The sequence below is a fragment of the Lithobates pipiens genome, unplaced genomic scaffold (assembly GCF_037356315.1).
Source record: "Lithobates pipiens isolate NorthernLeopardFrog02 unplaced genomic scaffold, aLitPip1_a1.2 Scaffold_10, whole genome shotgun sequence".
NCBI classification, from domain to species: domain Eukaryota; kingdom Metazoa; phylum Chordata; class Amphibia; order Anura; family Ranidae; genus Lithobates; species Lithobates pipiens.
This window is the reverse complement of record NW_027507686.1, coordinates 193,052,512-193,074,345: the sequence shown is the minus strand read 5'-3', so window position 1 is coordinate 193,074,345 and position 21,834 is coordinate 193,052,512. Positions and strand designations below refer to the sequence as shown.

The window sequence follows — 21,834 nt, the reverse complement described above, 5'->3', positions numbered from 1 at the left end:
AGATATAGCCCTCTGCAGGGTCTAATATGGATCTTGGACCAAGGTGTGTAGATGAGCCACGGACGTCCTCCTCAATCACTGGCCACCATCCACCCACTTTCTTCCAAAGTTACCAATCCCCAAAATGAGCGTGGAGCAAATATAAAGAATACTGCTCCAATAGTGCGTTATTGTTTTAAACACTGCTCATTTATTGTATAAAGGTTTTCCATAAAAATATACGAAAACAGCATAAAAAGCACTTGCCGGTGTCCTATCAGATACTGTCCTCCATCACATAGTGTCCGCCGAGAAGCCGAACATCTCCGAAGAACGGCGCCTGCACACTGTGTCCAGGTTCAAGCCCCACCATCCAAGTGGACATAGAGTTAGAATATAAAAGCCGAGCGAAGCGAGGCCGTGCCCGAAGCGTGGCGAGCCAGCGAGGGGCCCTGTTACTTTGAGCAACCCTATTTCCACTTGGATGGTGGGGCTTCAACCTGGAGTGCGCAGGCACCATTCTTCTTCGGAGATGTTCGGCTTCTCCTTGTCCCCCGTACAAGAGCTCAAGCGCTGCGCCTGCACAGTACGGCCCGGACACTATCTGATAGGCGGTTTTGTGTCAGAACACCGACAATAAAATTACAAACGAACGAACACCTGCACTTCAGGGGTCACGCAAGGCATGATGACATCAGCGTGTAGTTCCGCCTGACATGTTTCGTCATACGTGACGTCTTCCTGGGACCCAGGAAGACGTCACATATGACAAAAAAATGCAGATTTGTATCACGCCAAAACCTGATAGATCTGCCATCTTTAGAGAGACCATATCCTATAAAGTTATCTTTATTCTCTTTTTCACTTCACAGAGACTTTGGTGTATGTGTCACGATTGTATTACCCTTATTATATGGGATTTACATCTTTAAATTTGCTTGCGTTTTGATTTAAATATTTTGCGTACCTTTTTAGTAGCGAGACAACGAGTACAAGTACTTGTACAAATGCTTAGTATCTGCACCAATACCCTTGTAACCCTACTGTATATACAGTAAGTACCCTACTTACGAACGAGTTCCATTTTGGGAGCTTGTTCGTAAGTTGAACTTGTTCGCAAGTCCAGCAAAGTTCAGCGCTGCAGAGAAAGGCTTTTGCCAGACAATCTTAATTGGTAATAATGAACGACTGCTCAGTGCTGGGCTATCTGTACTGATAAGTGCTTTTACTCAAACTCCAAGTACTTCGAGTTCTCAGAAAAAGCAAGTGTAATAAAAGTAATAAAGATGACAACAAGGGAGGGGTGGAGGTAACAGGCCAGATAAAGACAAAGTTCATGCAGATATAATTCACAATCTTTTTTTCTCAAGAAGTTATTAGAAAATGAAAGAAAATAGCTGACTGGTTGTTTTAAACAGCACCTTCATGTTTAAGTCTTTGTAGTATGCCACACTAAGCTGAGAGCCACTAGTATTGTGTACCCCATAGGCGGGCACAGGTGGTGTGCCAGGTGTACCTGAGCACAGCCTAATCTCTACGTGTAGTGTCGATTCCCTCTCCTGCCCAGACTACCCCCCATGTTGCGCCTCCCCCCCCCCCCCACAGTGTTGCTGGCTTCCCTCCTCTCATCTACCCCCGGCTGCTGTAGGGGATGTTTCAGGATGAAGAATGGAGAAGAGGCTAGTAAATATGTAATTTACCGGCCCCTTCCATTTCTAAATGAACACACTCACTATGTTCATTCATAACTGATGCATAGTAGACTCAGTTTACTACGCTTCAGTTTGTGAATGCACATGAAGCCATTCAGCACAGAGCACTTCCCATTCATTCACTGTCCAGTGCAGCTGAGGCTGCAGAGAAAGGTGCGTGTGTTTGAGTTTTGGGGTGCACACCCTAATGCAGTAGGCTGCGCACACCTATGTGTGTACCACAACTCATAAAGAAATAGCTGTATGCAGGTATAAACTTGTACTTGCGTAAACATACACATGTGTACAGAGACAGTCTGTGTCCAGGGTCATAAGTCCGTACGCATGCACAGCTTTACATAAGTACTGGTGTATACCACATACAGCCATTGTTCTCTATGGGTCATCCGTACAGTGTAATCAATAATAAGATTCCACCTGTGTTTGTTTTTTTTGGTGCAGATAAGAGGAAGTATAACATCTCATTATTTATCATAGATAAACTATTACAATAGCAGTATGCAGGGTTTTAAAATACACGATCAGCCATAGCATTAAGATCACTGACAGAAAGAGAATAACACTAATTATCTTGTTATCATGGCATCCAAATGTTGGTGGGATATTTTAGTAAAGTAAACATCTTGTCCCTGAAGTTGAAACCCCCTACAATGGGCATGTGAACATCAAAACTGGACCACTGAGCAATGGAAGAAGGTGGCCTGGTCTGATGATGCACATGCGTCACTTACCTGGGGAAGAGATGGCACCAGGATGCTGTACGGAAAGAAGGCAAGCCGAAGGAGGCAGTGTGATGCTTTGGGCAATGTCCTGCTGAGAAGCCTTGTGTCCTTCCATTCATGTGGATGTACCACCTACCCAAACATTTTTGCTGACCAAGTATACCCCTTTCATGGAAACGCTATTCCCAGATGGCCAGGAATGGCAGGATTATGCACCCTGCCACACTGCAAAAATGGTTCAAGAATGGTTTGAATAACACAACAAGTTTGAGGTGTTGACTTGGCCTTCAAGTTCTCCAGATTTCAATACAATTGAGCATCTGCAGGATTTGCTGGAAAAACCAGTCCAATCCATGGAGGCCCACCTCGCATCTTACAGTATTTAAAGGATCTGCTACTGACTACTTGGTGCCAGATATTACAGCATACCTTCAAAGGTCTAGTGACATCCATGCTGCAAAGGGGCAGTGCTGTTTTGGTGCCAAAGGGGGACCTACTCAATATAAGGTGCGCCATCATAATATTATGGCTGATCGGTGTACATGTATCATTTTGCTTTTTGTTTTCTTAACATATTCAGCTCTGCACCTCTTTGATGGCTGCTGCATTTTATTTTTATTTTTACTTACCGCAATCAGAGATGCCGTGTGGTCCCTCCTGTGATGTCATTGTAGTGATGTCATAACAGGAGCTAAAGCACTATTCTCACCATCGGATTCACCATGGAAGAAGGCACCTTTCGTCCTTTCCACAGGTCTTATGAGTGATTTGGACATTTCTGCCCCATCAATCACAATGCCCGGGAAGGAAATAGATGGGACCAGTACTGACTGGCACAACAGCTGAGAACCCTCCGCTGCCTGCATAATGGCACAGCGCTCAACAGGATGACAAGGCTGTAGTGATTTTAAACTGCTGTTTAACTGAGTTAAACTGCAAATGTATAAGAGTAGAAATACAAGTTTAGGGCCCATTCACAGTGTTGTGCCCTCAATGTGCGTCCATTGTCTGAAAGGTGACACGAATGTTTCAGTTGCATGTATTGCAGTGCATTGTGGGTTAGAGGCTTTTGTTGTGTGCATATATGCACATTGGGAATCCCATTACAAATAAATGGGAATGCAACCCATATACAGCATGATGCAAGAAATGATCAGAGACTGCAGACGTGATACAAGGGATGGTCAGAGACTGCAGACGTGATACAAGGGATGGTCAGAGACTGCAGACGTGATACAAGGGATGGTCAGAGACTGCAGACGTGATACAAGGGATGGTCAGAGACTGCAGACGTGATACAAGGGATGGTCAGAGACTGCAGACGTGATACAAGGGATGGTCAGAGACTGTAGACACGATACAAGAGATGGTCAGGGACTGCAGATATGATGCAGGAGACTGTAAGAGACTTTGAACATACTATAGGAATTGTTGGAGACTGGAAACATGATCCAGGGAACAGTGATTGCCTGGAGACACATCACATAAGACTGCTAGAAATCACTACTATAATTGGGGAATAGGAAAAAACTGATTAATGTCTGCAGGAATTTAAGGGCCACATAAAAAGAGTGCCAACAGGCCACACGAGGATCCTGGGCCACTGGTTTGGCACCAGGGCTATGAATGAATGAATGTGATCTTTATATTAGTGAGTTCATGATAGGTAAATCCAGATCAGAGCAACCTCTGCTTTGCACTAAGGTCAGTCCACACAAAACCGATACTTCAGGTTTTGGAGAATGCCATTGTGTCTTAATACACCATTTAGTCAGGGACTCCGATTGTACTTCCAACTACTACCTACCCCAATTGTTGTAAGACTCACCCTGCCTGTTATGCCCTGTACACATGGTTGGACTTTCCGACGGAAAATGTGTGATCGGGTCGTGTTGTCGGAAATTGCGATCGTGTGTGGGCTCCATCTGACTTTTTCCATCGGAATTTCCGACACACAAAGTTTGAGATCTGGATATAAAATTCTCCGACAACAAAACCCGATCGTTTATATTCCGATGCACAAAGTGCCATGCATGCTCAGAATAAATTATGAGACGAACGCTATTGGCTACTGGCGTGTTGTACGTCACTTCTTTCTGAACGATCAGATTTTCTGACAACTTTGTGTGACCGTGTGTATGCAAGACAAAGTTGGGCCAAAATCCGTCTGAAGATTTTGTCTTCGGGAATGTCTGACCGTGTGTACAGGGCATTAGACCTCTACAGCATGAGGTGTGGAATCATACAAAGCAAGGTGGGAACACTAATGTCCAGATCCAGGAGCTAAAGATGGGGGATCTGATGCTAGCTTGTAGATGCCAACTGTTTGCATCCAGAATGAACAGCTGCAGCCCCTGTTGGTCTCTCATTGTTTTGTATGGGTCTTAGGCCCGATTCACACATATGCATTTTTAGTGCTTTTTGCAGATTTGCACTACAGTCCATTTAACATGGTTTCCTATGGAACACGTTCTGTGGCGCAAATCTGCAAAAAGCACAGGTGTGAGTCAGGCCTTAAAGCCTGCAGCTGTTTTTGGAAACCCCACTGTGTCTCCTGCAAACACTTGGGGTCTCCCACTAAAATGCATGTGTGAATGAGGCCTAAAAGCAGCATCTGGTCACATACACACTAGATGATTAGCTGTAGTCAGAACAACTAGCCCTGGACGTAAGCGGTCTGTATCTAGGGCCAGTCAAAAGCCCCATCACCATGTAACCACTTCTATAAGTGCTTGAACGTGGACAGTGGTGGCACCAGCCATTGACTTGTACATGGTACAAAACCAGACATCCCAAGTCTTCCGCAAGGTGCGGGAGTCTCCTGCATTTCTGAGGCATCTCCCGCACGTGCCTCGCGATCTCCCGGGAGTGATCGGTCCTTTGTATAGATTTTTAGCTGACAACCGCTTCTCCTTCTCTCCCTGCCGCGGCTGTCAGCTAAAAAGCTATACAGGGAGATCGGTGTTCACAGCTGTCCCTCCCACCGCAACGATCATTCCCCACTGTTCTGTGTGCTCCTCCCCCAGCCCCCTCTGTGTCCTTCTCCCCCCCCCCCCCCCCCGTTGTCCTCCGGCCCCAATGTTCTCCACTGCTCCTCTTGTCCTCCGCCCCGTCTCGTCCCCCACAGCTGGCTCCCCCCCCCCACCCTGCTGGTTTGCACGCGGGGGGGGGTCGGGACCTGTCAGAAATTGGACACACTGCCCTACCAACACTGTCCACTGCCCAAACCCCTCCCCCTAAAAAGCATTCTGAAAAAATTAAATAAAAAAAAAGTGTTTGCGGGCGCAAAGTGCCACCTCCCTGAAATTCGTTTTTGCAGGTTGGGATGTCTGCAAATCTGTCCTCATGGCTGCCAACTAGGGATGAGCTCAGGCGTGTTCACATACTCCACGTGCAGAGCCCGCCAGGAAGTTGGTGCAGCCCTGTGCTAATCACAGGCAGGGAGACATTGCCCCGATGCGTGGCTGCAGAGATCGGGCAATGTCTCACTGCCTGTGATTAGCGCAGCGCTGCGCCGACTTCCTGGCGGGCTCTGCACGTGTTCCATGCAAACACGCCTGAGCTCATCCCTACTGCCAACCATGAGGACAGATTTGCAGACATTCCAACCTGCAAAATGTATGCATAGGGTAAAGTTTCTCTGCTGTGGATTTTGGTCAGCAGAAAAATGAATCCTCTGTATGAATGAGCCTTTAAGAAAAATGTTTGTGCTATATATTTGCTTCTTACATAAATCGCAGGAGGTGTGGTGCGGCATTCACACATCTGCTTCCACATGTCAACAAAAACATGATAGGTCCAGCCCTCAGTCACCCATGAGTAGAGTATTTTTTTTATATTGAAGTGCTCTTGTATACATTAATGCGTGTTTTTAAAACATCTTACAACCTTTGTGCACGTGTATAAAGCTCCAGGCATTTGTTTCCTGTGTTGGGCAAGGAGGGAGAGGAGCTCATTTACACACTGACAGGAACTTTCAATGAACTACCACAGCACTGGGGGGGGGTCGCTGCAGCACTAACATGTTAGATCCCTTTCACACTGAGGCGTTTGAAAACTGCCTATTTTGCAGAGCTTTTCAAACACTTTTGAGGCATTAGTGGTGCGCTTTTTTTTTTTTTTTTGAAGGTCGCGTGACTTCAAAAACTGCTGCAAGAACCATTTTGAGGCGCTTTTGCGCATTGCCCCGATGCAAAGCTGCAGAGATCGGGCAATGTCTCACTGCCTGTGATTAGTGCAGCGCTGCACTGAATTCCTGGCGGGCTCTGCACATGGAGCATGCGAACACGCCAGAGCTCATCCCTACCAAACGCAGCCACTGTGCCCATCATATCCAGCCACTTGTGCCCATCATATGCAGCCACTTGTGCCCACCGACCCCCGATTGCAGCCCCCCCCCCATAGGTGGTCCGGCACTTACCAGTCCTGACGTCTGGTCCTGGTGTCTCCTCTGTGCCACCTCTTCCTAAGCGCCAGGCATCCAATAGGATTGGGCAATTGGGAAACAGGTCTGACGACCTGCCTCCCTGATTGGCAGGGAGGAGCGTTAGTGTGAAAATAGTGAAAATTCATTGCTATCGTTACACCATTGGGTGAGATCAGGGCGCACTCTCTGTGCCCCGAGCCCACCCTATTTTGAAGCCTATTAGAGCCAAAAGTTGCACCCCCTCCTGCCCTCGCCATAGGAATCCATGCGTCCGGCATCCTGAAAGGGGCCGGGTGCATGGATGGGGGGGTGGCACCCGTGCACCCACAATGCACGGGCAGCCCCTGCGAAAGTATACTCTGAATGCAGATAGTGTACACTCAGAGCATAGGCCAGTGAGTATGCGGATGCTTTACTCAACTCCTGGCGCACAACCGTGTACAGCCACCTCCCACATGGCGGTAGCAGCAGGTCCTGGACATAATGGTAGGCAGTAAGGAAGAGCTCAGGCATGTTCGCATACTCCACATGCAGAGCGCATGCATCGCTGCGCTAATCACAGGCAGTGAGACATTGCCCTGATGCACGGCTGCAGAGATCGTGAAATGTCTCATTGCCTGTGATTAGCGCAGCCCCCTCGCCAACTTCCTGGCGGGCTCTGCACATGGAGTATGCGAACACGCCTGAGCTCATCCTTAGTAGTCAGTCAGGCTCTGCACAGCTCTGTGCATGAAGCCAATATAGGTCATATACGTCTAGGACTGTGCGAAGTGTACAAGCGACTGAGCGTTGAAATTACACACAATGGGAGTCTTGAGTGTTACGCCTAGTAAGGAAACGCACCACAAAGTGCTCAGGTGTGAATGGGGCCAAAACTTTATTTATAAACAAAAGCACAGGATAAACAAGGAAGCTGAAGAGGAATTCTACTCTCCCTGGCAACCTGCTAGCCAGTTCTTCTACCATTACACTGCGCTCTATAGGGGGAAGGTGACTTCCACCTCCCCCCTTCTCATCATCATCTCCCTTTTATAGTCAAGGGCACAGCATTCACACTACACTATTCCTATTAGCGGACCCCGCCCCTCCGTACACGTCACGCACCCAACCCCCAAACCCGCTCTGAGAGCACATGACGGCGTCTGCACAGAAAGTAGGTAAAAGGTCGCGCGCTGTGATTGGCTGGCCTGGATGCAACGTGAATTAATAGAGGAGAGGAAGGTTCTCTTTACAATGGAGATCTTCAAACAGCGTGTGATAGGACAGGCTGAGCCAGATCCTTCCACTGTGCATCACATCTATATCACAGTGATAGGGTTATAAAGTACAAAGGACTCATGGGCAGCAAAGCTTGCAATCTGATCCACCTAACATTAAAATGAATTTGCAAAAAGTCTATTCTCTGCAATCATTACCCTACATAGGATGGAGACAGCAGAATGTGAAATAATCCTAAAACATAATCCTCAGCTTCTAGATTGTAAGCTCTTGGGCGCAGCCCCCGCCCAAACCTCTTATATTGAATTGCACGATAACAGTACTTTCTCCCTTTATATTGTAAAATGTTTGCGCTTTATAAATCCATTATAATCAGGATTGCGTCTCACATATGATGGAATGGCATGCAACATAAGGCTACGTTTGCGCTTGTGTGGCGCGTTTGCATGCATACGTCGCGAGAACAGCAGCCCATTCATTTGAAATGAGAAACGCAGGTAATAATCAGGATTGTGTGTCACGTATGACGGAATGGCATGCAACGTAAGGCTATGTTTGCGCTTGTGTGGCGCATTTGCATGCATACGTTGCGAGAACAGCAGCCCATTCATTTGAAATGAGAAAAGCAGATAACGGCGTCTAGTAACATTTTTTTTTTAAGTCGCACTGCACGGAATTGCATGGTGCTGTGACACCGCGCGTTTACCTGATGTGGAGGGGAGGGCGGCCACTAAGAACAAGTGGTAAAGAGCAGCGCGTTTCGGCTGTGGGTCGGAAACGCACTCAGTTTTGTGAGCGTTCGCGACCCGCACAAGCGTGAGGCGGGGGCTAAGAAAATAAAATAACAATACAAAAATATTAACAGAAATATTTTAAGATATAAGCAAACATAACTGACTTCTAATGTATCACATGCACATAAACACATAAATGTAATATCAAAGTAAAAAAGAAAAAATGACATTTCTGCAGGTCCTGAATGAATTGGCACTATACAATCAATGTGATAACTAGATGTGGTTACCAATAGCACCCAGATGACCAGCTGTCTTGTCTAAGGAAAGGTCCCTTTAATGTAGTTACCCATAGTAACCAGATCACAACAGCCCAGTCTCGTCTAAGGAAAGGCCCCTTTAATGTGGTTACCCATAGCAACCAGATCACAACAGCCCAGTCTCGTCTAAGGAAAGCTCCTTTTAATGTAGTTGCCCATAGGAACCAGATGACAGCTCTTTCTTGTGGTCTGATGACAGATCATAGGTTTGCAGCACATTGCTCGTTGATGAAGACCCTGGCAATGCAAGGCTTACTCATCCCAATGACCGACAACTACATCCTCACCATTAGTGTCAGGGTGACACCGGGATAAAGTTGCATGTGGGGCATGGACCTCCTGTATTAGCAGCAGGGAGAAAGCAACATTACAATAGCCAGGGAAAGGGGTGCAGAGTTAGATGTTGCTAGAAGGGAAGCATGTGTTACCTGCCTGTGCTCTCCTCTTGATAAGCTGCAGCAGAAGCTGTGCAGATCCTCCAGCCTCTCTGCCCTGCAAACCTCACAGAATGGAAATTCAGCCCTCCCCGCCCTGCGCCTTCCTACCAGAGGGAGGGACCTGCATTGTTCCCTTATACACACTACACAAGCTGGAGCTTCCTAGCTGCTGCCATGGAATTTCATTCAAACCCACAAGTGGCAGGCGATGCTGAGAAAAATCACTGGCGTCGTTGCCATAATTTCAATATTTTGCATGGATTATCGCAGCACTTCCTGCTTTAGAAGATGACGCAGAACGGACGTGTTAACCACTTTGAGGGCCAGTTCATACATAGAAATGCATTCCGATGCTTTTCTGCATGCGCGTTAAGGATGCGTTCTAGTGCACCCCCCCCTCTTATTTTTTCAACTTAAATAAGGACCGGTGCATTTTTGATGCGTTTTACCACATTCAAGTACAGTTCAGTGCAGGCAAAATGCAGCATGTTCTACTTTTTTTTTTTTTTCTGGAACTGGAACACACTGGAACTGCCCACACTGCTTTGAGCTATGCCATTGAAAACCATATAACCTACTATCCATGCGTTTTTTTTTTTTTAAAGAAAACACACTGGACTGCATGTGGTGTGAACTTCAGAACAAATTGCACTCCTGTGACCCAAAGGAGAAGCCCCCTTGAATGAGCTCACACTGGACTTCTCCTTTAGGCTGGGTTCACACTGCTGCGATGCGGGAATGCTGCGCATGCCACTGCCCTATGCAAACTGCTGGGAGTGTCAGTGAAAAGTTAATGACACCCCCAGATCAGTTCGCATATCGCAGTGCGATCTGCAAACTCGGACAGGAATCGGATCGTATGGTGTAAGCACCCAATGTGATCCGATTCTGCTGCGGACCAAAAAAAGGGTCCTGTGCGAGTTTGGGCCAGATGCGATGCGAATTCAGCCATACTATCTGTATGGCTGGACTCGCATCGCACAGAGATCGGATGTGATTTGCACTGCAGTGCGGTGCGAATCGCATCCGATCTCGTCACCGCCGCAGTGTGAACCCAGCCTTAGACCCCTTTCACACTGTCGGCATTTTTCAGGTGCTACAGCGCTAAGCGCCTGAAAAAAAGCGGCTCCATTCACTCCAGTGTAAAAGCCCGAGGGCTTTCACACGGGGGCGGTGCGCTGCCAGAGCGTCAGAAAATGTCCTGCCAGCAGCTTCTTTGGAGCGGTGAAGGAGCAGTGAACTCACCACTCCTCCACCGCTGTTCCCCACTGAAATCAATGGGGCAGCGCTGCGATACTGCCGGCAAAACGCAGCTACTGCGACGCACTGCGGGCGCTTTTAACCCATTTTCGCCCGCTAGCGGGGGGATAAAACTGGCTGCTAATGGCCGAATAGCGCCGCTAAAACAACAGTAAAGCGGGCGCTAAAAATAGCACCACTTTTCCGGCTAACGCCCTAGGCGGCTCGGTATGAAAGCTCTCTTAAGCCTAGGTTCACATTGAAGCGATTTGGCATGCAATTTGACATGTCAAAAAGCTATTTTTAGCGCCGCTTTACCGTTGTTTTAGCGGCGCTATTCGGCCGCTAGCAGCCGGTTTTAACCCTCCGCTAACGATCAAAGTCGGATCCCTGTTCATTGAAGTCGGATGGATGTCAGACTTCAAGTCACAGGGCAAAGTCGGATCCACAGTTGTATGAGGCCGCGTACACACGCGCGGACTGTTGGCCCAACTTTGTCCGTCCAACAGTTTGAGCGAACAGTCCGCTCAAACTTAGCATGGACGGACATGGCCACACACGACGAACGAACAGTTTGCTGAAACCGTGCGCGATGACGTGAACGGCACGTACGACGGGACGCAAAATACGACGTCCTATACACTGCATTATAACTTTCGGCTTGAAAATCCTTTCTGAGCATGCGCGGAACTTAGTTTGACGAACAAGCCTACACACGGGCGGACTGTTCGTTGAAACAAGGTTTCAGCGGACAGTTTTTCGGAATTTCCGTAAAACCTTGTCCGTTCAACTGTCCGCTGAAACTGTCCGCTGAAAGCCCACACACGAGCGGACTGTCCGCCCAAACACTGTTCAGCGGACAAGGTTGGGCCAACAGTCCGCGCGTGTGTACGCGGCCTGACTGTTGTGTCGTACCAGTGTGAACCATGCCTAAAACTGGTGCACACAGAATCTGCTGCAGCTATGCATGTTACCAGGATTTATTGTCAAAACCTAATGACCCATACACACGATCGGAATTTCCACCAGCAAAAGTCACATGTGAGGTGTTGGTTGGAAATTGTAACCATGTTTAGGCTTCATCGGACTTTTGCTGGCACAATTCCCACCAGCAAAAGATTGAGAGCAGGTTCACTATTTTTCCGACGGAAAAAGTTCTGATCGGAAATTCCGATCGTCTGTAGCAATTCCGATGCACAAAATTCCTACGCATGCTTGGAAACAATTTGACACATGCTAGGAAGCATCGAACTTCATTTTCTCGGCTCGTTGTACTGTTGTACGTCACCGCGTTCTTGACGGTCGAAAGTTCAGAGAACTTTTGTGTGATCCTGTGTATGCAAGTCAAGCTTGAGCAGAATTCCGTCGGAAAAACCATCCAAGATTTTTCAGACGAAAACTCAGATCGTGTATAACGCGGCATAAGGCTGCTTTCACGCTGAGGCAGATTTCAGGCGTTTTAGTGCTAGAAATCGTCTCTAGCTATTGCCTGAAAACCCCCTCCCTATTCATTTCAGTGTGACTTTTGACACTGGGGCGGTGCGCATGTAGGACGTTCTGAAAAGTCCTGCAAGCAGCATCTTTGGAGCGGTGTGTATATCCCAAAACGCCCCGCCCATTGAAATGAATGGGCAGCAACACAAGCGCCTTAGCAGGGGTTAAAAGCGCCCCTCTAGCAGCCTTAAAGCGCCGCAAAAACGACAGTAAGGTGCTGCTAAAACTAGCCGACGCCCGACGCTTTTAATGTGAAAGTAGCCTAAGTTCTTATACTTCTTTTGGAGCGACAGGCATCCCGTGATTCTGTTTGCGTGATCTATCCACGATTGACACCTGACAAATTTGGGGTGCCATTGGAAGTGATGGGGATCACACGTGCCTCCCGCAATTTGCCGCTATTTCGAATCGTGGGCGGAATCGCAGCGATTCCGCCCGCGATTTTGAACGCCAAGATGTGAACGGAACCTAATTGAACAAGCTAAAGTTAGAAGCTGATTGATTGCTAGTAACTAGATTTAATTGCTTAAACAGTAAAGCCTCTTACACACTACTAGTTAAAACTGACACCTCAGGTCGGAGCCACTGTACTAAAAATCTGATGTTAGTACAGCAATCTCCTACGCTGAGCTATTGTGTGTACTAGCCAGAAAATGGCAGAAAAACTCACATACAAAAATGCAAATGAAAAAAAAAGACTCCATAATTGCCTGAAAATGCTAACATGTAAATAGGGGCTCAGCAATTATATGCTCACCGTGTCTGATGCACTTAAAGGCCTTTTCCATGTGATGGGTTGCCAGGTCTTTCTCCAACCCTCTCCAAATGCTAGGCTTGGGACCAGCGTGCATGTTAAAGTGGTTCTGCACCTAAAAAAAAAATATTAAAAGCCAGCAGCTACTAATATTGCAGATGCTGATTTTTAATAAATGGACACTTACCTGTCCCAGGGTCCAGCGATGTCGGTGGCAGATGACAAGCGATCGCTCGTCTCGCTGCTGCCCCCGCCGCCATCCTCTGTCAGGGAATCAGGAAGTGAAGTGTTGCGGCTTCACTGCCCGGTTCCCTACTGCGCATGCGCGAGTCGCTCTGCGCGTCTCTTCTGGTCCCCGCTGTGTCCTGGGATCTGTGTGTTTCCCAGAACACAACGGGGGGGGGGCGGGGCATCTGCGGCGGTCTGCCTGGAAGTGGGTGCAGATCCCTGGATTATCCCCTCCGCCCTGAAAGGTGCCGATTGTGGCACCGGAGGGGGGGAGGGATCAGATTAGCGGAACTTCCCCTTTAGGGTGAAGAACCGCTTTAACCACTTCAGCATCGGACCAAATGTTAGCCTAAGGACCAGAGGTCTTTTTACAATTTCACACTGCACTGCTTTAACTGGTAATTGCGCGGTCATGCAATGTTGTACCCAAACGAAATTTGCGTCCTTTTCTTCCCACAAATAGAGCTTTCTTTTGATGGTATTTGATTGCCTCTGAGATTTTTATTTTTTGCAATATAAATGGAAAAAGACCGAAAATTTCGAGAAAAAAATATATTTTCTACTTTTTGTTATAAGAAAAATCGAATAAACTCAATTTAAGTCATACATTTAGGGCAAAATTTATTTAGCCACATGTCTTTAGTAAAAAAATGGCAATATGCGTATATTTATTGGTTTGCGCAAAAGTTATAGCGTCTACAAACTAGAGTACATTTTCTGGAATTTACACAGCTTTTAATTTATGACTGCCTATCTCATTTCTTGAGGTGCTAAAATGGCAGGGCAGTACAAATCCCCCCCAAATGACCCCATTTTGGAAAGTAGACACCCCAAGGAAATTGCTGAGGGGCATGTTGAGCCCAATGAATATTTTTTATTTTTTTTTGTCCCAAGTGATTGAATAATGACACAAAAAAAAAAGTTTACAAAAAGTTGTCACTAAATGATATATTGCTCACACATGCCATAGTTATATGTGGAATTGCACCCCAAAATATATTCTGCTGCTTCTCCTGAGTACGGGGATAGCACATATGTGGGACTTTTTGGGAGTCTAGCCGCGTACAGGACCCCGAAAACCAATCACTGCCTTCAGGATTTCTAAGGGTGCAAATTTTTGATTTCACTCCTCACAACTAGGGATGAGCTTCGTGTTCGAATCGAACATATGTTCGACTCGAACATCGGCTGTTCGTCCGTTCGGCGAATTCCGAACGTTATGGGCCGTTCGCGCCAAATTCGTGTGGCGCTCACGGCCCACAATGCACTGCGATGGCGCAGTGCATTGCTGGCTCATGATTGGCCAAGCATGCACTGTGACCCTGCATGCTTGGCCAATCACAGCGCCGGCAGCGAGGAGAGCCATGATTGGCCACAGACAGGATGCCTGTGGCCAATCATAGCTCAGGCTGTGTAGTACACGCCCCACACTATATAAGGCCGCCAGCGTGGCGGCCTTGTGTAGTGTGTTGACGTCTGAAGCAGTTAGTGGGTGTTCTGTGTACCTTCAACACAATATACACCGATCATTATCGGCCGATTTTTCGTTCTTGCTCTTCTGTAGTGGTTGTTGTCTGCGTGCCCTGACTGCAGTATACACCGCTATATTCACCTATATAGCTAGCGATATATCTATCTTTTATAATAGAGCTTGCAGTCAGTGTTAGGAGCTTGTGCGTGCTGTCTGCGTGCTCTGAACCCAGTATACACCGCTATATCCACCTATATAGCAAACTATCTTGCTCGTTTTAAATAGAGCTTGCAGTCAGCGGTAGGAGCTTGTGCGTGCTGTCTGCATGCTCTGAACCCAGTACACACCGCTATATCCACCTATATAGCAAACTATCTTGCTCGTTTTAAATAGAGCTTGCAGTCAGCGGTAGGAGCTTGTGCGTGCTGACTACGTGCTCTGAACCCAGTACACACCGCTATATTCACCTATATAGCAAACTATCTTGCTCATTTTAAATAGAGCTTGCAGTCAGCGGTAGGAGCTTGTGCGTGCTGTCTGCGTGCTCTGAACCCAGTACACACCACTATATCCACCTATATAGCAAACTATCTTGCTCGTTTTAAATAGAGCTTGCAGTCAGCGGTAGGAGCTTGTGCGTGCTGTCTGCGTGCTCTGAACCCAGTACACACCGCTATATCCACCTATATAGCAAACTACCTTGCTTGTTTTAAATAGAGCTTGCAGTCAGAGGTAGGAGCTTGTGCGTGCTGTCTGCGTGCTCTGAACCCAGTACACACCGCTATATCCACCTATATAGCAAACTATCTTGCTTGTTTTAAATAGAGCTTGCAGTCAGCGGTAGGAGCTTGTGTGTGCTGTCTGCGTGCTCTGAACCCAGTACACACCGCTATATCCACCTATATAGCAAACTATCTTGCTCGTTTTAAATAGAGCTTGCAGTCAGCGGTAGGAGCTTGTGCATGCTGTCTGCGTGCTCTGAACCCAGTATACACCGCTATATCCACCTACATAGCTCTTCTCTATTTTAGCCATCTGCAGGAGTTATTGGAAGTTGTGTGTGCCTCCAGCACAATATACACTACCCAATTGCTGTTTTTCCCAACTCCCTTCAGGCCATTACCATGTCTGGAAGGCCAGCAAGGAGAGGCAGACAGGCGCGAGCTGATAAAAGAGGGCAAGCAGGCTCTGTGTCTAGAGACAACAGTGCTGGTCGTGGACGCGGTGCATCGTCATCATCAGCACGTGGCCATGGGACACGCTTGTCCTTCTTTTCGGCAGCTGGACATGTTGAGCCGCAACATGCCAACGACTTGGTAGAGTGGATGACCAAGCCCTCTTCATCCTCCTCATCCTCTCTCACCCAGTCTCAGGGTACTAGCAAAGCAGCTGCCAACGCATCGTCTTCCCTCCTCTCAATGTCATCATCAATGACTCCTTCCCTAGACCCACTACGTCCTCCTGAGGAGTCTCCTGAACTCTTTGAGCACAGTGTTGGGTACATGCTCCAGGAGGATGCCCAGTGTTTTGTAGGCTCTGATGATGATACTCAGCTAGAGGAAGGCAGTAGCGTGAATGCAGAGAGAGGGGATGCTCAAGAAGGACAGCAATCTGGCAGTCATGTTCCACAAGCTGCAGCATACTGCCAGGTTTGCTCCAGCGATGAAGAGGGAGGGGATGATGAGGGCACTGACTCCACGTGGGTGCCTGGTAGGAGAGAGGAGGAGGAGGAGGCACATGTCCAACGAGGCAGGATGCCCTCCGGGGGCCAGCTTAGGGGCAGCACACCGACTGAATCACACCGCAGAGCTCCGCCTGTGCAGGGCGCTGCCTCTGCGCGTTATTCTAAAAGTTCTTTGGTGTGGGCCTTTTTTGAGACGAGTGCATCAGATCGCACCGCTGCTATTTGCAACATATGTCTCAAGCGTATCTCGCGTGGCCAAAACATCAGCCGCTTGGGCACCACATGCTTGACCAGACATATGTTGACCTGCCATGCAGCTCGTTGGCAAGCGTACCTCAAAGACCCACACCAAAGAACAAAGCTGACCTCTCCTTGCTCCTCATCAGCTGGCATCTCCAACCCCACTAGACCTTCAGTCCTCTCTGAAACCTGCTCTGAGAGGAATGAAGGTGTAGAATTAGGTGTGTCACAGCCAAGTGCTTCCAGGCACTCTGCTAGCAGTACACCCACGTCCGATTATAGCAGGCAAATGCCCCAGCTGCTGGACCGGCGAAAGAAGTTCACTCCCAGCCATCCACATGCCCAGCGGTTGAATGCTAGCTTGGCTAAATTACTAGCACTTCAACTGCTGCATTTTCAGTTGGTAGACTCGGCCCCCTTCCGTGAGTTTGTACAATGTGCAGTTCCTCAGTGGCAGGTCCCCAAACGCCACTTTTTCTCACGGAAGGCGATTCCGGCTCTCTACTGGCATGTGGAAGGCAATGTCCTTGCCTCGCTGGACAGGGCGGTCAGCGGTAAGGTGCATATTACCGCTGACTCATGGTCCAGCACGGATGGACAGGGATGTTACCTGTCTTTCACGGCCCATTGGGTCACTCTTCTGGCAGCTGGGAAGGATGCAGGACAAGCTGCAGTAGTGTTGGAGGTTGTTCCGCCACCACGCCTCCAAAATGCTACTATTGGTTGTGACACACCTCTCTCCTCCACCCCCTCCTCTTCTTCTTCCTCCATGGCCTCTTCCAGTGCTCTGTCCTCAGAACCAGCAGTGCTCCGTAGGCGTTCCAGGGGCTACACAAGTACGCAGGCAAAACGATGCCATGCCGTGCTTGCGCTGGTTTGTTTGGGGGACAGGAGCCACACGGGGGCAGATGTTTTGTTAGCTCTGCAGGGGCAGGCCGAGAGGTGGTTGTCGCCAAGCCAGCTTAAGCCAGGGATGGTGGTTTGCGACAATGGCACCAACCTCCTCTCCGCCCTCCGACAGGGACAACTGACCCATGTGCCCTGTGTAGCTCACGTCCTTAACCTGGTGGTGCAGCAGTTCTTGGGCAGGTACCCGGGCTTACAGGATGTCCTGAAGCAGGCCAGGAAAGTCTGTGTGCATTTCCGGCAATCATTTAATGCCTGTGCTCGGCTGGCTGAGCTCCAAAAGGAGTTGAACCTGCCCAAGAACCGCCTTATATGTGACATGCCCACCAGGTGGAAATCAACGTGGGCCATGCTGCAGCAGCTGCACACGCAGCAGAGGGCCATCAATGAGTACCTGTGCGACTATGGCACCAGGACAGGGTCAGGGGAGCTCGCTTTTTTTCTCACCACGCCAGTGGGGCATGATCAGGGATGCATGCACTGTCCTGTCACCGTTTGAGGAGGCCACAAGGATGGTGAGCAGTGACAGTGCATGCATCAGTGACACTGTACCTCTTGTCCACCTCTTGGAGCATACGCTGCGTGGAATAATGGACAGGGCACTTGAGGCAGAACAGAGGCAGGAAGAGGAGGACTTCCTTGCCTCTCAAGGCCCCCTTTATCCAGACAGTGTTCCTGCTGTGCCACCCATCACACAGGAAGAGGATGAGGAGGAGGAGGAGGATGATTGTGTCAGCATGGAGGTGGAGGCTGGCACTCAGCAGCAGCAGCAGCAGCAGTCTTGTAGGGATGATTTACAGTCCCAAGAAACCCGTGGACTTGTACGTGGCTGGGAGGAGGTAGCTGCGGATCATGTTGTCCTTAGTGACCCAGAGGACTCCGGACCGAATGCCTCAGCTAACCTACGCTGCATGGCCTCCCTGATCCTGCAAAGCCTGCGGAAGGATCCTCGTATTCTTCAGATCAAGGAGAGGGACCATTACTGGCTGGCCACTCTCCTTGATCCACGGTACAAGGGTAAGGTTGCTGACCTTATCTTGCCATCGCAGAGGGAGCAGAGGATGAGACATCTCCGGGAGGCCTTGCAGAAAGGTCTGTGCAACGCGTTCCCAGAGACTGGGAGGTTACAAACTCCTGGTCCTGGACAACGTGTTGCTGAGGCATCGGCCAGAAGGAGCGGTGGAGAAGGTGGCCGTCTGACTGATGCTTTCAGACAATTTTTTAGTCCGCAGTCCCAAGGTATGATCGGTTCCAGCAACCATCGCCAGCGTCTGATTTACATGGTGCAGGAATACCTAGGGTAAAGGTCAGACTTGGACACCTTTCCCACCGAAAATCCTCTGGCTTACTGGATCTTGAGGATGGATCACTGGCCAGAGCTTGCACAGTATGCAATTGAGCTACTGGCCTGTCCTGCATCCAGCGTTCTTTCGGAACGCACCTTCAGTGCTGCTGGTGGCTTTGTTATCGATCACAGGGTGCGCCTGTCCACCGAATCAGTTGATCGACTTACCTTCATCAAGATGAATCAGTCTTGGATCACCCACAGCTACCAAGCACCTGAAGCTGATGTAACCGAATAATTTTTTTTGAAATATCACATCCCTTCAAGACTGCCTATGCTGATGCTGAGTGACTGTCCTGTTATGTTGATTGTCTATCCTCTTCCTCCTCCGCTGATATGTTGGAAGAACATTTCTGGTTCTGGGTGATACCATCAGCCCAATTTTTCTGCCCCTGTTTAATTACAATTTTTGATGCAATGCTTTGCAGCAGGGCTAATTCCTGCACTAAAACTAGAGTATATGGGAGAGGTTGCAGTGTCGTGGCACCAGCACCAGTGCCTAAGGCCCAATTTTTCTTCCCCTGTTTAACAGGGACATGTAATTACAATTCTTGATATAATATTTCACAGGAGGGCCCGTTCCTGTGCCCACCCAAAGTAACTGTGAGGACTTATAGTGTTGTGGCACCAGCACCACAACCACCAAAGGTCAATTTTTCTACCACTGTTCAACAATGGCATGTAATTACAATACTTGATATAATCGTTCACAGCAGGGCGCTCCAGCGCCCACCAAGTGTCACTTTGAGGGCTTACAATGTTGTGGCAAAACCAACACCTTGTTCCGCCATTTCTGCAGAGCATATAGGGCAGGCCCCTACTTTCAAACATCCAACTTACAAACATCTCCTACTTGCAAACGGAAGGAGACAACAGCAAGTGAGATGAAAAAAGATGGACGACAAAACAAATTATACAGGGGTGATAACCCTTCCCTATGTTTTCCAAAAAAGCTTAAAAATAGTTTTTTTGACTGGAGCTACACTTTAAAAATGTACCAGTTGAAAATTACAAACAGATTCAACTTAACACAACAAACCTACACAGTCCCTGTCTTGTTTGCACCGCCTGTATACTGCTGTTCTGAGTATATAGGGCCTGGGGGCCACACGCATTTCCTTTTTTTAATATGGGTACGGGGTTCCCCTTAATATGCGTACAAGACCCAAAGGGGCTAGTAATGGGCAGGGAGGGCTACCCATGCCATTTTTCTCAATGATTTTCAACCATATTGCAGGAACCAGATATAACATTAAAACCGCAAGCAGTTTTAAATGATGTTATTTCCGTTAAATGTCATTTTGTGCAGGGACTGTTCTAAACATGGGAAACACGTGGCACTTCACAGGCATACTACAGACACCCCCCAGGCACGATATTTAAAGGAATATTTCACTTTTTTTTCACTTTAATCGTCATTAAAATCAGTGCTCCCGCCAAAACAGACATTTTTAAAACTTTTTTTTGCATTGACCCATGTCCCCTGGGGCAGGAGCCAGGTCCCCAAACCCTTTTTAGGACAGCATCTTGCATATTAGCCGTTAAAATTAGCACTTTTAATTTCAAACGTTCGAGTCCCATAGACTTCAATGGGGTTCTAAAGTTCGTACGAACATGGGGTCCGTTCGAAAATTCTGGTGTGAACCGAACTGGGGGGTGTTCGGCTCATCCCTACTCACTACCTATCACAGTTTCGAAGGCCATAAAATGCCAAAATAGCTAGGGATGGCCGAACGGTTCGCCCGGCGGTCGGTTTGCGGCAAATTTCGGCTGTTCGCGGTCCGCTCGATCGGCGGACTATTGCCACTGTTCACCCCGGCGGACTTACGTGTTTACTGTGTAAAAGAACTTTGACCTATGATGACACATCCATCATGTGGTACAGGACAGCCAATTGAGACATTACAGCACATGGACACTTGGACATTCCCCCTAACTTATAAATAGACCCGATCCGGCGGCCATTTTACATTCTTTCTACTGTCACTATAGGGAGAGGTTACTGTGTGGAGCAGGGAGAGACTGCAGTGACCCAAATCGTTAGCTATTAGGTCCACAAAAGACCTTTTAAGGACTGGTATGGTATAGGTGTAGTTCAGGATATAGGTTTGAGGCACTGCTATTCAAGTCATTGTTGCAGTAGATTGTCTTTTCTCAGTGCAGATAGGGACAGACAGGACGCTGTGTGTTGCAGAGAGGGACAGTCAGTTTAATAGCTGTTACTATTAGGTCCACAAAAGTCCTTTTCAGGACTGGTATGGTGTAGTAGTACAGGATATAGTTTTAAATGCAGTGCTATTCAAGTTATTGTTGCAGCAGCCTGTGTTTTGTCAGTTTCAATAGGGACAGACAGGAAGCTGTGTGTGGCAGTGAGGGACAGTCAGTTTAATCATTAGCTGTTACTATTAGGTCCACAAAGGTCCTTTTCAGGACTGGTATGGTAATAGGGTTGTACATATTCTTTCTTCCAAATATAGAAAGAATATTATACTTGACTGCTGCCCTTCTGCTGCAGTAGTCCTTTATGAGTATAGGGACTAAGGTACAGTCTGCTAATCACAACCTACTAGTTCCACAAAGGTCCTTCTAAGGACTGGTAAGGTATAGCGTACTAGAGTATATAGGGTTGAGTGAGGTACAGTCTACTAATCCTTAAGGACTGGTATAGGTCCACAATATATAGGGTGGGTGCACTACTGCTGACTGCTGCCCTATTCTGCAGCAGTCCTTTATCAGTATAGGGACTGAGGTACAGTCTGCTAATCACAACCTACTAGTTCCACAAAGGTCCTTCTAAGGACTGGTAAGGTATAGCATACTAGAGTATATAGGGTTGAGTGAGGTACAGTCTGCTAATCACAACCTACTAGTTCCACAAAGGTCCTTCTAAGGACTGGTAAGGTATAGCGTACTAGAGTATATAGG

At 48.0% G+C, this 21,834-nt stretch overlaps 1 protein-coding gene across 4 annotated transcripts in view; it reads right to left on the bottom strand.

Annotated features, from left to right (window-relative positions):
• Positions 1 to 9,691, bottom strand: part of CPT1A (carnitine palmitoyltransferase 1A) — a 112,892-nt gene extending 103,201 nt beyond the window's left edge. For 2 of the 4 annotated variants that reach the window (XM_077460794.1, XM_077460796.1), the window contains exon 1: positions 9,540 to 9,690. The gene's annotated coding sequence lies outside the window, so the exon portion shown is untranslated. Of the gene's footprint in view, positions 1 to 9,539 lie in introns of all 4 variants that reach the window. The other 2 variants (XR_013263656.1, XM_077460795.1) reach the window with 2 other exon arrangements.
• Positions 9,692 to 21,834: the final 12,143 nt, after the last annotated feature.